General features: G+C 43.3%; 1 protein-coding gene across 1 annotated transcript in view; it reads left to right on the top strand.

The window, feature by feature from the left end:
• The first annotated feature begins 294 nt into the window (after positions 1 to 294).
• The window catches only part of LOC310779430 (NLR family CARD domain-containing protein 3-like), a 65818-nt gene continuing 47992 nt past the window's right edge, over positions 295 to 18120 (top strand). The window contains exon 1 of the mRNA XM_083639963.1: positions 295 to 343. The gene's annotated coding sequence lies outside the window, so the exon portion shown is untranslated. The remainder of the gene's footprint in view (positions 344 to 18120) is intronic.

Genomic DNA, 18120 nt, shown 5'->3' with positions numbered 1-18120 from the left:
TATAAATTACTCCTCCATGCATTACACATCTCTGTGCCTGTCTGCTGTTTAGTTGACTGTAGATGATGTGGTTAATGTCTCCATCTAGAGGAGACACAATAGAACTGATCTGTGGTGTCTCTGCCTTGGTTTCTGGCCTCAGGATAGACCGTTTTTGTGTCAGACTAGACAAAACTTGTTTACCCTGAAGTTATGAGGTCGAACCCTCACATCAAATGAACACAGATACCCAGGACTGACAAAGGAGAGTAAGCAGTGTCTATCTCTCTCTCTCTTTCTCTACAGATGAAGAAAGGAAGTCTCTGTGACTTGATGCTGTGAATTCACCAGAACATCTTCCAAGGTAATGCTGACTACATTTGTCTTTGTTTACTGATGTTGTCTGGCAACATGTGAACAAACTTCAGTCTTTATTTGTACTGTTAGGTCTCTCTTGAAAAATTATTCCTGCTTAAATAAAGGAAAACAATATTGTTAGATGAATACGATCATGTTGTATGTTATGACTGTAATGTCGACTTTTGCAAGACAAACTGCTAAAGTCTTTCAAATCATGAACCTGCTATTTGCAGATGGTGTCCATAGTGGCATAATATCCAACACTTGTTCTCTTTGCGGCCATAAAGCACATCTACTTCCACTGTCATTGCATTGATTGCATGGAGGGAAAAGTGATGATGCCAAATTCATTTAAAAATGTGTCAGTTTAAGGTTCCCCTGGTTATCAGCAAATTAACACACCGCATAAAATTTGACTCAAGACCCTTTCATATGTCTACTCTTCAAAATAAGAAGTGTCCGTCTGTGAGTGAGTGAACAGAATTTTGTCTGGCCACGGCCAGGGGCGGTTTTAGCATCAGAGCTTTGGGTGGGCTGAGCCCACCCAAAGGTCATGGACCACTAGGGGGGTCCGGGGGCATGCCCCCCCGGAAGAAAATGTTGTACAGTTTCAAGTAAAAATGGATCAAACTGGCGCACTTTGAGATCAAAATGAAGAGACTAGATCTATGAAGAACTACACACATCAATATCTTCTTTACCGTTCTGTGGTTTTACAGCGATGAAAAAATAATTGTTTCCCTATATATACTATATATATTCTGCATACAGGTTACTATATGGTAAAATTATGCTTGCATAAATAATACCAAAATCACTTCAGGGGAGTTTCAAGTAAAGTAACATTTTGCTTTGTAGGCAAAACAAAAGTAAAATTAAATCAAAAGGGAACTTCCTAACTTATTGGCTGGAATAATATTCCAACAAGATAATAATATACTGTAAGCACTAAAGCAGGAGTTTGCAGTCAACTAGTTGAAATTAATATGTGGCAGTATTTGTGGGGGTCAAAATCTATGTAGGGTGTACCACCACAAATAGATCAGTGTATGGGCAACACTGACTATTAAATTGTGTGACTAGAAAGACACCAATAAATCTGAGAAAATGTACTTTAATTTTGAACAACAGCACTACAACGGTGGCATTACAATTTTTTTTATTTTTTATTTTTTTTGGGTGGGCTGAGACTATTTTTGGGTGGGCTAAAGCCCACCCAAAAAAGGCCTAGAACCGCCCCTGGCTACGGCTATGTCATTTTACATGCGATCAGGCTGAAACTTTCAGAAGGTGTAAAGAGCACCTGTACGGGTGACCTGACGGCAGAGATGGGCAGTATTTTTAAATACATATATTTAAAATACGGTATGTATTTCAAATACATTTGTGTATTTTGTCATTTGTATTTGGCTGGACCCAGAAAAATAAGATGTAATTTGTATCAAAATACTTTCAGACCTTGTATTTTGTGTATATTAAATTCATAAAATACTTTTTTATGTCATTTTATTATCAAATTGACACATTTTTAACATTGAGACAGGTTAAAACTGTGGAAAAACAAAGGCAATGTGACATGTCAATTCTACTCTGCCTCTGATTGGCTTATCCTCAGAGTCAACCACAAATCAGAGGCAGAGTAGGGTGGCTCTTGAGTCAGACTTCACATCACTTCTTCGTCTAAACTAGTAATGAAGCCTCAATTGGTGGAAATTTCCCCAGAGATAAATTACTAATATAAATTGATGATTAGATATTGCAAATGAAACGGTTTACTGCATGTTCAAACCAGTGTATCATATTAGAGACACACAACTAATATTTAATTAAGTGGGTGGCGGTGTATGTAGCGGCAGTGTGGCAGCAGTGTGGGTCACGATTGTGATGTCATCAGTGATGTCACTTGAGCATTTGTGATGTCATCAGTGAAGTCATCAGTGATGTCACTCGAGCAACTGATTGCTCAAATGTGATGTCACTCAGGGCAGTTGTGATGTCATCAGTGTACCTCAAGCAACTCTGATGTAGTATTGGCCGATGGCACACAGTTTGCACGATAGGTGGGTGGGCGGTGTCTGTCTGTCAGTCACGATTTTGGGAGCCTGTGGAGCGGGTGTAGGTACGGATTTAGCTCAGGCTACAACAATAGCTGAGGGGTCCTGCGACTTGTTCTGCTTTTTTTGTTCATATAACAAATACAGCCCTTTACAGTCACATTAGCTTGACATTGCTACCTAGCTAGCCTACCTAGCTATGTAACCGAACTCGGGGAAAACTATCAACATCTGTCTATGGAGGGACCTCATCTGCACTTTGCACACTCACAATGCATAGTCATAGCTATATACCATGTAATATAATACGCCATACAGGGTACGGCATAATATAAATAATCAAACAGTGTACAGCTTTAGTCATAGAAATAATAGTATTATTTAATATACTTACAGTTTCCGGGAAACAAAATATGTAACGGCGGTGGAAGTAAAGTTGTATATATTGTAGTTTGCATATTTACGTATTGTATTGTTTCTTGCTTCTTTCTAGCAATATGTTGATACTGCTGTTTTTGCTCTGCACCTTACCTACGGGAATTTGTGTAACTTTTTATTGTTTAATTAGTTGTTGCTGTCATTGATGCTACTGCTGCTGCCAGAATTTCCCTACGGGGATGAATAAAGTACTCTATCTATCTATCTATCTATCTATCTATCTATCTATCTATCTATCTATCTATCTATCTATCTATCTATCTAGCTTGTTGTGTTAGATCGGCAAGTTAAAAGAGGAAGTTAAGCAAAACAGCCTTTTCGCTGACACAAGCAGAAAGTGCTGGCATTGAAAAAGAGGAACTAAATGCTAAAACTAAGAAGTGGCCATTTTCGCAGACTGTGCAACTGAGCCAAATAAGGTCATGATGAATCTATTAGTGATGGTCTAACATGATAATCTGTAAGACAGACTGATTTTCAGAGGAGAGATCAAATATAGGGGTGACCTAAGGTATTATGGGACACTTTTTGACTTTTCTCTTTGTGGAAGCTTTCTTGTCATGGATTTAAAAAAAGCCAAACACATGATACATTTCTGTAATAGTCAAGATGTTACCTAACCTTCTGAGGTGGAATGAAGGTTACATCATATTCCAAAGAGGTGTGGCATAAACAATTCAAACAATCGGCCTTCCCTCACTGTCACAACAACCCCCTTAGTTGTTGAGTTAATGTTAGGTTAGGGTTAGGATGATTAAGTTAAGGGTTGGGGTTAGGATGATTAAGTTCAGGGTTAGGGTTAGGATGATTAAGTTGAGGGTTAGAGTTAATCCCTAACCTAACTTGAGTTGAGTTTATCCTGTGCTGAAGTTTAAAAAAATGGGAGGGGGGGCGTAGGGGGGAGCTAATTTATTTGTATTGTTTCTATCACTGTTTTATTTATTATGGTTTTATTGTCTGAAAATATTTTGGCATTCTGATTTTGAATATTGTGTCAGTGAGAGTTTTAGTTTGTTTTAGGCTATATTAACCAATTGAACTGGTATTTTTTTTGCCTGCCTATTTGTTGGTAACCACTAATCTAGAGCAGGGTTTCCCAAACTTTTTCAACTTGGGACCCAAAAGAAACATTTTGTCTCCCTGGGACCCAAACTCACACAAAAATAAGCTACGGTAATGAGTTGCCATGACGACCAGTTGGCGACCCACCCCCCACGTGTCCGCGACCCAAAGTGGGTCCCGACCCATAGTTTGGAAAACACTGATCTAGAGAATAAACAATGGTTCTCTATTGCAAGGTTGATAAACTGCCCTGCAAAGCCAAAAGGGGGTAACTCAATTTTTGTCAAAAATGAGTTTTTGTCATTTTTGGAACATTAAAGATTTGCTCTATCATGTCGAAAAATACCTTGAGTCAATTTTGTTGTTTTTTGGAGAAAATATGGAGTCATATTTACAGTAACTTCCAAAAGCCATAGAAAAGCCAAGTGAGACTGAGGTAACATCAGTTACGGTTGTTTGGTTTGGTTTGACTGCACTCTGAATGCTCTGCCCTGCAACGCAAAAAGGGGGTAACTCACCAGAATGCACAGGTTGAGTTGAGGTATGAGTTACAGTACTGGGCAGGCCTAATATCACGATTATGACATCAGACCGATACCATGCCACCCCCACCCATCACAGACACCCACCCCACCCACATTAACCCCTGAGGCACCAGCTCATACCACATTAACCCCCGAGGCACCAGCTCATATGACATTAACCCCTGAGGCACCAGCTCATACGACATTAACCACCGAGGTGCCAGCTCATATGACATTAACCCCTGAGGCACCAGCTCATACGACATTAACCACGGAGGTGCCAGCTCATATGACATTAACCCCCGAGGTGCCAGCTGATACGACATTAACCACCGAGGTGCCAGCTCATTCAAGATTCAAGATTTCAAGATTCAAGATTTATTAAGTGTCCCAAAAGGGCAAATTGGATTGCAGAAAGCGTAGTACGAAGTACATACATAAAAACAAATAAGACAAAAAAAACATTGTAAAAACAGTCTAGAGCAGCAGTTTAAAGTGCAACACAATAGTTAAAGTGCAAATGACAACAGTAGCAACAATCTAAAGTGCACAGTAGAGATATAAAGTGCATAGTAGCAAAGTGCAGTTTGCTCACAGCAGCACATTTATATCACAAGAAAGAGCTACAATGTATCATTGTATTAAAGCACAAGAGAAAAAACCTCAGTCCAGACCAAAGGGCAGACAAAGTATATAATACAGATATACTGTACTGTACCCCTAAGAATAAATAAGATAAAAGAATAAAAGAATAAAAGGATAAAATAAATAAATAACAAAATAACAAAATAGCAGCAACGGCAGATGGGGAGACATTACATTTGTACCCCAGCAGCGTTCAACGCTCTGATAGAGACAGGCACAAAGGAATTTCTGTACCTGTTCTTTTTAACTATGGGGGCACGAAGGCGGAGCCCGGAAGGAAGCAGCTCATATTCGAACCTCAGAGGGTGGGCATCATCTGATCGGATGGACTCAGCTTTTTTCAGCACCTGTTTATTACAGATCTGGTCCAGGCTTCTGAACTGGGTTCCGGCTATTTTTGAAGCCACCTTCACTATTCTCCCCAGGGAGTTCTTGTCTTTAGTACAAAGATTACCATACCAGCAGATTATGGAAAATTATATGACAGACTCCACAAAAGCACTATAGAACATTTTCATCAGAGTTTTATCAACCTGAAATTTGGCCAGCTTCCTAAGGCAGTAAAGGCGCTGCTGACCTTTCTTACACAGCATGTCGGTATTCAGATCAAACTTCAGCTTGCTGTCAATTACCGTACCCAGATATTTGTAGTCTGTCACTATATCGACAGGCTGACCGTTGACAAAACTGCTCTGGGGAACAGGGGGGGGACGTCGAAAATCAATACAAACCTCTTTCGTTTTGGAAACGTTGAGTTCCAAGGAAGCGTTTTCGCACCAAGAAACGAAGTCGTCAATGTCTTGGCCGTGTCCTACATCATCATCGTCAAGCAGACTGACGATGACAGAATCGTCAGCGTACTTGACGATGAATCTGTTGGCGAAACGGCTGCGACAGTCGTTGGTGTATAGAATATATAAGAAAGCAGATAAAACACAGCCTTGGGGCGAGCCGGTAGAGGACAATAAGATACTGGACAGTATCCCATTGACCCTCACCTGCTGAGATCTATTCGTTAGAAAGTCTAGAATCCAACCAACGAGGCACTTATCCAGACCGAAAAAGCTGGTTAATTTCTCGACCAGAATGTGCGGCTGGATGGTGTTAAATGCTGATGAGAAATCAGCAAAGAGCAGTCTAACGTGATTCTTACTGCCCTCTAGATGCTTGAATATGAGGTTCAGTAAGGTGGCTGTAGCATCCTGCACGCCTCTATTAGCACGATAGGCAAACTGAAGTGGATCGAGCAAAGAGTCAGTTTTTGTTAGTAGCTCATCCTTCACTAGCCTCTCAAACTGTTTCATGACCAGGGAGGTTAGGGCCACTGGCCGGAAGTCATTAAGTGATTTTGGGTTGGTGCACTTGGCAACAGGAACTAGAATTGATTTTTTCCAAAGGGACGGCACCCTCTGCTGGCGGAGTGACAGATTAAAAATATGGCTGAAAATGGGACCTAATTGCTCAGCACATACCTTTAAAATACGCCCGCTTAAGTTGTCTGGGCCAGGGCTTTTTTTAGGTTTGCACCCTTTGAGACATCTTATTACCTTTTGCTCGTCGAAGAAGGGGTTCAAAGGGGGGGCCAGAAGGAGACTGTCTCTCATCACAGAGTGTTTCTCACTAAAATCGCGAGTCTCAAATCGACCATAGAAGTCATTAAAACTCTGAGCCATATCAGCATCAGACTGAAAACCATTTAACTGGATATTCTTCTTACTACCTACCTTGAGCCCAGTAATACATTTCATACTGTCCCAGGCGGAACCTAGATTATTTGTACGGAGTTGAGACTCTATTTTCTCCTTGTATTTCCTTTTACTTTTCCATATCTCCTGTCTAATCTCCTTCTGCAGGCTGCGCATCTCAGACAGTTTTCCTTCTCTGAAGGCCTTTCTCTTACGGCTAAGGAGCATTTTAAGGGCCTTAGACACCCAGGGCTTACTATTAGGAAAGATCTTAATCTTTTTATCTGGAATCACAATGCTTTCACAATAATGGGACCAGCTACTAACAACATCAGTCAGTTCATCAATGTCTACAGAGGATTCTTGAAACATCTCCCAGTCAGTGGAGTCAAGGCAACCTTGTAGAGTTAAACAGGCATCATCATTCCAGTCTTTAACTCATTGAATGCCATGGACGGACATGTTCGTCATTTCAAATACTAACGTAGAGTGCCAAGGACGGACATGTTCGTCAATTGCGTTTTTTGACGGTGGGGCGTCGATCAAAGCCTTCTGCCTCTCCTGTACAAATATTATAGCTATTGGAGGTCTATAACCTATTTTACAGAACCCTTAGGTGGCGACAGTGCTCTCCAGGTTAACAGAAAGGCAGAGAAAAACAGAGAATAAGTCATTGAGGAAACTGAAATCGCATCGCATCCGTATGCATCGATATGCATGAAGCGTTTTAACGTTAGATGTGCCTGCAACAGGCAGCAGCCAATCTGCTCCCACAATTGAGGTCCTCCACTGCTGCGACAGCCCATTCGCATGATCATCGTTATTATTCTCAACTGGAAGCATACAGTAGTAGCCGGTGACAAACACACGCGGAAAAAGCTGGATGTCGCCGCGCACCCTTCACAGTGCAGTCAGAGCAAACTCAGCAGAGAGCCACCTCCCATACAGGGAGGAGTGTGCAGTTGAGGCGAGGCGAGGCGAGGCGGGGCGGGGGGGGGGGGGGGGGGGGGAGAGCAGCACACAGCCACACAACACCCAGACAGACCCAGGCAGCAGGACAGGGTTGGCAAACGCAAGCCAGAATATCCGATGCCCACCAGCAGCAAGAAGCTGCAACCAGCAACGCACGCAGGGGCCAGCTAAAATAACCATATATATATGGTTGCAGCTAAAACTATTATTCTGCCAAACAAAATTCCCTGGCCTAAACTGTTTTATTGAAGGAAATTATTTTTGAGGTGTGACTACATTAGAAAAGATTAGCTTCAGAGTCAGTGATGTGCTTGAAATGTTTAATTTCACAAAAGGCCAATTATCTCAGCTTCTAGGAAAAAAATACTGTTTTTCGATGAATCAAGCTATCTTCTCCGGCTCATAACTAAAGAACGGAAAATGGGATCAATAAACTTTTTTTTGCAGATGATAGAATAGAGTCTCATCGTTCTTTGTGTGTGTTCAGTGTTTACAGAGTAATATCACACAATATTCTGTGGGCCTCGAGAAATCACTGAAAACGCTCTGAAACTCTGGCACTGGGAGCGTCCGTTCTCCAAAAGTGGCTGGCACTCAATGAGTTAACAGTGATAGTCTGCACCTTACCACGTTTTAATGCTGTACGATAGACAGGAATTAGATGGATGCAGTTGTGATCGGACAGACCTAAAGGAGGGAGGGGGATGGATTTGTATGCACCTTTGATGGAGCCATAACATAAGTCCAGTGTTTTATTGAGTCTTGTTGGGCAAGTGACATATTGATGAAAGTCTCTGAGTGTTTTCTTCAGAGTGCAGTGATTCATGTCCCCTAGAATGATATTGGGAGCATCAGGAGAAATGGATTGGAGTCTTTGTACAACTTGATAGATAGTTTCACAGGCTTTGCTCTAATTCGCCTTCGGATGAATATAAACAATTGTCACAAACAGCTGGGGAAACTCACGAGGCAGATAAGGTGGACGGAGTGACACAGAGAGCAGCTCTACATCGGCAGTACAGATTTTCTCCCGGACAATGACAGATTTGCACCATCGCTTATTAATATATAAACATACCCTGCCTCCAGAGGACTTGCCTGTTGCCACAGGATCTCTATCCAGCCGGAAAGGAGACCCGAAGCCTTCAGTCTCAAGGTCCGTGTCCGAGTCCCTATCAGACAACCAAGTCTCGGTGAAGGCTAAAATACAGGCATCACGAAAGTCATGATTATGTCGGACCTGTGCCTGAAGTTCATCAGTTTTGTTACGCAGGGATTGAGCGTTCGATAAGATGATTGAAGGCAGCGGAATACGGGAGAGCGGCTGGTTTTTCAGCTTCAAACGAGCGCCGCCACTTCTCCCCCGCTTCCTAATCCTGGACCTACGATCACGTCCCCGGGGAGGTCCGGAGAGCCTGTAGACCGGAGCGCATCGAAGCTGGGAAGTGAAAGGTCAGCCGGAGGATCATATGTGTTCCACTGTAAAAGTAGCTCCCTGCTATACTGGAGTCTGGCCGGGCGCTCGGGAGTCAGAAGCGTGTAACCCAGGCTCCAGACTAGGTGAAACGCCAGCCACGCGTTTCATATGACATTAACCCCCGAGGTGCCAGCTGATACGACATTAACCGCCGAGGCACCAGCTCATATGACATTAACCGCCGAGGCACCAGCTCATTCCACATTAACCCCTGAGGCACCAGCTCATACCACATTAACCCCCCGAGGCACCTGCTCATACATTAACCCCCGAGGCACCAGCTCATACGACATTAACCCCTGAGGCACCAGCTCATACGACATTAACCCCCGAGGCACCAGCTCATACGACATTAACCCCTGAGGCACCAGCTCATACGACATTAACCCCTGAAGCACCAGCTCATACGACATTAACCCCTGAGGCACCAGCTCATACGACATTGACCCCCGAGGCACCAGCTCATACGACATTAAACCCTGAGGCACCAGCTCATACGACATTAATCCCTGAGGCACCAGCTCATACGACATTAACCCCTGAGGAACCAGCTGATACGACATTAACCGCCGAGGCACCAGCTCATACGACATTAACCCCTGAGGAACCAGCTGATACGACATTAACGGCAGAGCCACCAGTTCATACGTCATAAACCCCTTAAGGCGCCAGCTCATACCACATTTACCTCCGAGGCACCAGATCATACAAATGTAACCCCCGAGGTGCCAGCTCGTACAACATTAACCCCCGAGGCGCCAGCTCATACCACATTAACCCCCGAGGCACCGCTCATATGAAATTAACCCCAGATGTGCCAGCTCATACGACATTAACCCCCAAGGCGCCAGCTCATACGACATTAACCCCCAAGGCGCCAGCTCATATGACATTAACCCCGAGGCACCAACACACAGACACACAATGGGCCAACAAGGGTCCCACCAAACTAGGCTTGAAGGATGTGTAGCGACCTGATAATAGTTATATTATATTTATATGTATATTATAGTAAGCCTAATTGTGCCATGAACATTAGACTGCATGTAAACATTATTATCATATACACTCATACTGGTTTTATATAGTGATAAGCAACCAAGTGAAGAATCAAATTTATGTTACTGTCTTTTTGCTTGGCATCACCCCTTATTATTTAGCAGACAATGCAAAGCCAGAGTAAGGTAACTTCCAAATAAGGGTTTGAGCTAAAAAATATTATGTCGATAAATAAGTACATTAAAAAAACAAATAATGAACACATTTCCAATTTCCCCCCCTACAATACATTTGGCTGTACAACAAAACAAATTTTACTTACTAAATATATATATATATATATATATATATATATATATATATATATATATATATATATATATATATATATATATATATATATATATATATGCGTGTGAGGACTGAAGGTGTTTCAGAGCACACTCGACGGTTTACTATAGGAGACATGACAACTGACAACGCTTAGACTGAGGAACGATAGCCTATACTCTGACGGACGAGGATGCCCTAAATTGGTTGCCGTACATGTGACACTGCACATATTTCATTAAAGCAGCTACGAGCAACTTTTTCGATTGTTATTAAACAGTATACATTTAATATCAATGCATCACATCTTACCTCTAATAGTCGACGAGACCAACGCAGAGTAGTCTCGCTTGAACCCCGAGTGAATTGGCCAGTGTTAGTCTGTCTGTTGCCAGGGCAGATCAGGAAGTGAAATGAAACGGTTTGCAGCAGCCACTTCGGCCATAACCACAAAATAACTTCCAAAAAACCTGTTAGAATAATAACGAGAGATGTTCCCGAGAGTATGCGTGGCGTTCACAATGTTTATGCTAGTGTTGCTAGGCAGCGCGAACGGCATAGGCAGGCAGCTGCGTTTCACTTCCGGGTTTCACTTCCGCGTTTCACTTCCGGGTTACCCGGTCCGGTCTCTCTAGAGAGCCCCCTGTTGACGCGAGTTTAGACAGACATAGACTTAATAATCACCTAAGGGAGCAATCTCAGATACACACGGCTTTGGTCTCAGCTACTATTATAGGTAAGATGTGATGCATCAATATTGTAATTATACTGTTTAATAACAATCGAAAAAGTTGCTCGTAGCTGCTTTAAGACCCTTTATTCTTTCAATATTTGCTGGAAGTGAAAGTTTTTTACGATCACTATTGTGACCGGTTTCAGTACCATTTTTCAGTACCATTTAGGTACTGAAATTTAAAAATTTTACAAAATTTAGACTTTTTTTCACATTTGCGACTTCTTTCTCGAAATGGAAACTAATTTTTTCATCATTATTTTTTCATGGCCCTAATACTCCGTCGTACATATCAAATGTTTACAGACACCAAGAATTCACAAAGGAGAATAAGCAGCGTCTTCTCTGTCTGTCTCTGTCTACAGCTGAAGGCAGAAAGTCTCTGTGACTTAATCTAGATGCTGTGAATTCAACAGGCAAACATCTTCCAAGGTAAAACATATTTTTATTTCTGATGGAGCAAAAGTGCAAACCATAAACAGGATGACTATGTCTGTAAAATTAAAGAGTAAAATGCTCTGAAAGCACTCACACACAGAAAAAAAAGTATGCACAAGTTAAAACAAACAGGCCAAGGGACATTTAAAAAATCTGTCTATATTTACATTTGGCAATGTGGGCAATGTCTGTTTCAAGAATTTTGCCCGGCCACAGCTATGCCGTTTTACGTGCAATCGGGCAGAAACTTTCAGGACGTGTAAAGAGCACCTGATGGAGCTGGATTTTTTTATTAGTTAATTGACCTAATTACCTAATTAGGGGGCAAGTGAGCCTGCACAGTAGTCGAGCTGCAGGGCGGGCGAGGCCGCGCAGCGGCTGAGCTGCGTATGCGAGCTGCAGGGCCAGCTCGGCAAGCTGCACGGTGAGCTGCAGGGAGGAATTGAGCACACATAGCGTGCGAGATGCCTAGTTTACAAAATTTAGCAATAACTACTATCTATAAAATAAAGTTTAAGTTTTGTTTCTGCGTGTCTGTGTATCAGGGTTGGAAATTAGGGGTATATTGTTCGGTGCAAAACACATGGGGCTCTATTCTCCCCCTGGTCTTAAAGTTGCACGGCGCTATTAGTGGGCATGGTCACGCGCATTCCCTAATTTTTCCTTGATGATAAAGCCAGATTGCGCAGCACTAACCATTTAACCACGTCTTTTTAAGCGTATAATTATTCACAACTGTGGCCATTGGTGATCTGCAGTAAACCAATCACATTCTTCCCTTCCAAGCTACGATCCACAGAGATCCAGTCCAGTTGCGGCTGCATGCTGTCATCTATCCATGCCAATTTGGAGATCTCAGCGCATCAAAGATCATAGCCTAAAGACCTCTCTGGCAATAAAAGTATTCAACTTGGAGTGCTGTCTTCCTTTCTCAACGGTCCTAAAACATCTAATCCGACCCAACCCAACCCGCTTGAGACGCGGACCAAGATCAACTCGTCACATACACTCCAAAACAAACAAACAAACAAACAAACAAACAAACAAACAAACAGTTATTAGACCTAGGACCTTATAAAAAGTGTGCAATTAATGCTGCTGCGGCTCAAATTCTCTCACTCAAACTACCTGTCCGGGGGGAAGCAAGCTGTCATGGCTAACGGCTATAAATCCAGCTTTCTTACGGATGGTAAGAAAGCTGGGGTCCCACAAAGGGGGCCCCACAAGGTTCAATTTCAGGTCCAGTATTGTTTACTTTATATATAAACTTTAAAATTTTACTTCCTTCTGTAGATTGTAATGTCCATTATTATGCCGACGATACAATTCTATATAGTTTCGGCCACACCCCGGCACAGGCTGCTGCAAGTCTGCAGACTGCTTTTAATTGCTGGTGTTTTCAACGATCTCTTCTTGATCTTAAACTTCTATTAAATTTGGACAAGACCAAATCAATGTTGTTCACATGGTCTTCTGGTGTCGACAACAGTATTTGTATTCACACACTTCAAGGTGTGCAGATTGAAACTGTTGATGCATACAAATACCTTGGCATCTGGCTGGATACCAAACTGTCCTTCCAGACCCATGTAGAGCACCTCACCAAGAAACTGAGGAGATTTATTTTTATTTTCATACAGGAACAAGTCCTGTTTTGCATTTTGTACCAGGAAGTCCATTGTACAATCACTAATTATGTCTGTTTTTGATTATGGTGATATTGTTTATATGCATGCAGCATCTACCATCCTGTATCACAGTGCCCTGCATTTTTTATTTATTACGCATCGTAGTATTTTATTTGAAAAGGTGGGCTGGCCCTCTCTGACGGCTCGAAGGGAGCAACATTGTCTTTTATTTATTTATAAAGCCTTGATTGGGAAGCTTCCTGACTACCTGTCCTCGCTCATCAGTCTGAGCGACAATTGTTATCGAACACGTTCTCAATCACATATCAGACTGTTTGTTCCACGTGTGAGGACTGAATTTAGGAAGGACTGCCTTTTCCTCTTACGCCCCTGACAAACACTTTAAAACTGGACCAATTAGTCCCCTTAGAGTCTTTTAGAGTCCTCCTCGAGGGTACTCTGCAAAATGAATGCTCTTGTTTTGGTTGATGTACTTTTACCTTATGTAAAGGGGTAGCTTTGATGAGGGCAAGGCATCAGGAACAGAGGACAACCAGAGGGTTCAGCTTTCACCAATTTATTTTGAAGTCATCAAAATGGTGAAAACAGCTTTGAAATCTTACAGGAAACATGAACACTTTAAATAGAAAATAAACAAAAATGTCTTAACGGACTTGAAAGCTTGATCTAACAATCAACCACTTTAGGTTTGCTCATGGCAACCAACCTTAGTTGGGACAGAGCATCCGCATAGTGCCCCCAACCTCTCTCCATCAGGTCTGAGTACAGACTGTTTAAATGCAGGCCTCAACCCAGGCCCCACTCCCCAGACTAAACCATTTTACAGCCAAGGGCAACATGAAGTTTCACCTCCGCACAGGTAAACTTTAGACATGCATCAAAACTAGAACAGGTGCATCTAAAATATACAATCCCATATAAGTAGTTCTGAACATCATTATTCTTAAATAACCATGATATCAAACGTTAGAAACCCTTCTGAAAACATAACCCCCCTCCACACAATGGTAGCAGCAAATTACCTGGTCTCCCATAAATATGGCCGACACCCACACAGACTCTTTTGTCTGTAGGAAAGTCTGAGAGAAGGTAAGTATGATCTGTAAATGAGTTTTGTGATGCATTTACCTGTATCTAATAAACATTCATTAATGGACCAGTATTCTATGTGTCTGTGTTTGTAACTTGTAAGTTGTTAACTCTGTGGTGCAATAGGTGGTGGGATGAACACAATAATACCAACAAACATTTGGTGTTAGCCTAGCTAGCATAGGCCTCTGCAAATGTTTGGTGTGGTCAAGTCTGCCAGTTGAACTAAACATAACATAACAAAGGAAATGTACATTTGTGTGGGCACTGTTTACACTGAGGGTCAATATGAACAGTTTCAACTATGAATATACAGAACCATACAAATTTAATATGAATTAGAATTTAATAAAGAGGAAGAAAAGACAAGAAACACTGTGCGATGTCCATAAGGAGTCACATCGTCACACACCCCCACCCCTCAAAATCTGTCCATTATCTATCCTTCCTGGACAGGAAGTCAGCCACTACGTTGTCCTTTCCAGGGCGGTACTTCACTTTGAACCTGTAGGGCTGCAAGGACAGATACCACCTTGCAATTCTGTCATTTGAGTCTTTCATGTTGTGAATCCACTGAAGGGCACGATGATCAGTTTCTAAGAGGAATTCTTGCCCAAGGAGATAGTATCTGAGTGTATCTACAGCCCATTTGATGGCCAGACTCTCTTTTTCAATAGTGGAATATCGAGTCTCCCTTGGAAAGAGTTTCCGACTGACGTACAGCACTGGCCTCCTATTGCCCTCCTCACCTTGCAACAACACTGCCCCCAGACCAATTTCAGAGGCATCGGTCTGTACAGTGAAAGGTTTTGAGAAGTCTGGGCTCTGAAGAACTGGATCCTGGCACAAACACAGTTTGAGGTCTTGGAAAGCTGCTTCACACCTCGGTGTCCAGATGACTTTCTGTGGGCAAGATTTTCGGGTTAGGGAATTGAGAGGCTCCGCCCTTTCTGAGCAATTTTGAATGAAGCGTCTATACCAACTTATGAGCCCCAAGAACGATTTTACCTGTTTCTTGGTAGTTGGGGTTGGGCAGGACCTCACAGCTTCCACTTTGTCCACCTGAGGACGAATCTGGCCTCGCCCCAGCTTGTAACCCAGGTATTTGACCTCTGACCGGGCTAGTTGACACTTTTTGGCATTTGCCACCAACCCAGCTTCCCAGATGCGCTCGAAGACATCAGTGAGATGTCGCAGATGCTCTTCCCAGGTTGAGCTGTAGACCACCACATCATCTATGTAAGCTGCTGCATAGTCTTCAGCCCCCCTCAAGACTGTGTCCATGAGACGCTGAAATGTTGCGGCAGCACCATGCAACCCAAAGGGCATCACAGTGAATCTATACAGTCCAGAAGGCACTCTGAAGGCAGTGATGTCTTTGGCTTTCTCTGACAGGGGAACCTGCCAATAACCTTTGCAAAGGTCAAGGGTCGTCACATAATGGGCATTTCCCAGCCGTTCGATCAGTTCATCCACCCGCCGCATCGGGTAGGGGTCAAAAGCAGAGACACTGTTAACTTTTATGAAATTGATACAAAACCTCAGCTCTCCATCCTTCTTGGGCACTAGAACTACTGGGCTGCACCATGGACTTGAACACGGCTCTATGATGCCCATATCTAGCATTGTCTCCACCTCATTTTTGAGAGCGGGAACCAGTTTAGCTGTTATTCTGTAACTGGTCTGGCGGATCGGTTCAGGTGAAAGCAACTGTATATCATGAGTGAGTAGATTGGTACGGCCAGGCTTGTCACTGAACAGTTCATCTGGAATACAAGCTTTCAGTTCTTCCTGCTTTGTGTGACTTAGATGACTGAGGTCTGGAAAGGAAGAAAGTTGGTGGGGCACAGGGAAATATTGCTCCTCCACCTCCTCCTCATCTGGAATGACCCTGGCCCACAGCTGGTGAGACACTGGGTTTCTCTCTCTCCACGCCCTTAGGAGATTTACATGAAATGTCTGATGTTTCCTCCGTCGATCTGGCAAATTGAGTTCATATGTAACCGGTCCCATCTTGCGGGTGATCTCATAAGGACCCTGCCATTTGGCTAGTAAACTGCTGTCTGAGGTGGGTAACAACAAGAGCACCTTTTGCCCTGGTTGGAAAGAGCGGTGTTTACTGGCCCTGTCATACCCACGCTTCTGCTTCAGCTGGGCTTGGTCGACATTGGCATGAGCCAGCTGAGCCAATTGCTCAAGTTTGTCCCTCATCTTGAGAACATAGGAGATGACTCCTACTTGTTTGCAGGGCTGTTCTCCCTCCCAGGCCTCTTTTAGGACATCCATTGGCCCTCTGACGTGGCGTCCATACAAGAGGTCAAATGGAGAAAAACCGGTTGAGGCATGGGGAACTTCTCTGTAGGCATACAACAGAAATGGAAGCCACTGGTGCCAGTCTGAGCCAGAATCGGACACAAACTTCCGAAGCATGGATTTTATTGTCTTGTTGAAGCGTTCTACCATGCCATCAGTCTGAGGGTGGTAAGGAGTGGTTCTGATCCCCTTTATGCCTAACAGACTGTAAACATCCCTCAAAAGCTTGGACGTGAAATTGGTTCCCTGATCGGTAACTATCTCTTTGGGAATCCCTACCCGGGAAAATAACTGTATCAGACAGTTAACAATCTGGTGTGCCTTGACTTTTCTGAGGGGGAAAGCCTCTGGGAACTTTGTAGCATAATCACACACTACCAAAATGAAACGATGGCCTGCTGCACTTCGCTCCAGGGGACCAACAATGTCCATAGCAATACGGGTGAATGGGGTTTCTATGACTGGCATGTTAATTAAAGGGACCCTATCACCTTTCCTCCCTGGAGAAGTGAGTTGACACTCTGGGCAGCTCTTACAATACTGACCTACATCCTGGTACATTTGAGGCCAAAAGAACCGACCAGCTATGCGTGCATAGGTTTTAGTATGTCCCATGTGTCCTGACCAGGGTATAGAATGACCTAAGTGTAGTATTTTGGGCCTTAAGCTCTTTGGCACCACCAACTGGTCCCCTGCACTGCTGCGCCTGTACAGTTTCTGCTCTTTTGTGACAAACAACTCTTTGTCTAACACTGAGACTTTAGCTGTTTCAGCTACACTCCTTTCAAAAAGTGGCTTGAGGGTAACATCTTGTCTCTGTAGTACACCAATATCACTTGGCAGGGAATCAAAATTGGGCTCTGGCACCTCTGGTAGCTCTGGCTCTGCCACCACTGGCTTAGTTCCCCATACTTTCTCTCTGCGCTTCTGTCTACAGGTCTTCTTTTCCCCCTCTTGTCTGACACCCTCTCCAGCAAATGGTAGCTCCTCCCACCCAGGGTCTAAGTCTGCCTGTCGTGTGTCTCCACCATAGCTTCTCTGGAGCTGTCAATTGTTTTGTCCTCAGAAAGACAATCGGGCACCCTGAATTGGCTTAACAGATCATAGAGAATAGGAAGATCTTTGCCTAACACCACAGAGTATGGTAACTGCTGCAAGACTCCTACTGTCAGCAAGTATTCCTGTCCCTCAACATTAATGGGAATCTCAGCTGTGGGGTAATCCTTGTCATCACCGTGAACACACGTTACCTTAACACGCTGCTGGCAAGGCACTGCTCCTCCTGGCAAACAATCCTGCCTCACCAGTGTCTGATCACTGCCTGAATCTAACAGGGCTTTACATTGTCTGCCGGCAACACGTACCTTAATAAC

Source organism: Poromitra crassiceps (assembly GCF_964638095.1).
Source record: "Poromitra crassiceps genome assembly, chromosome: 7".
Classification (NCBI taxonomy): Eukaryota; Metazoa; Chordata; class Actinopteri; order Beryciformes; family Melamphaidae; genus Poromitra; species Poromitra crassiceps.
Note: the sequence above shows the minus strand (reverse complement) of the source record. Positions and strands in the feature narration are given on the sequence as shown.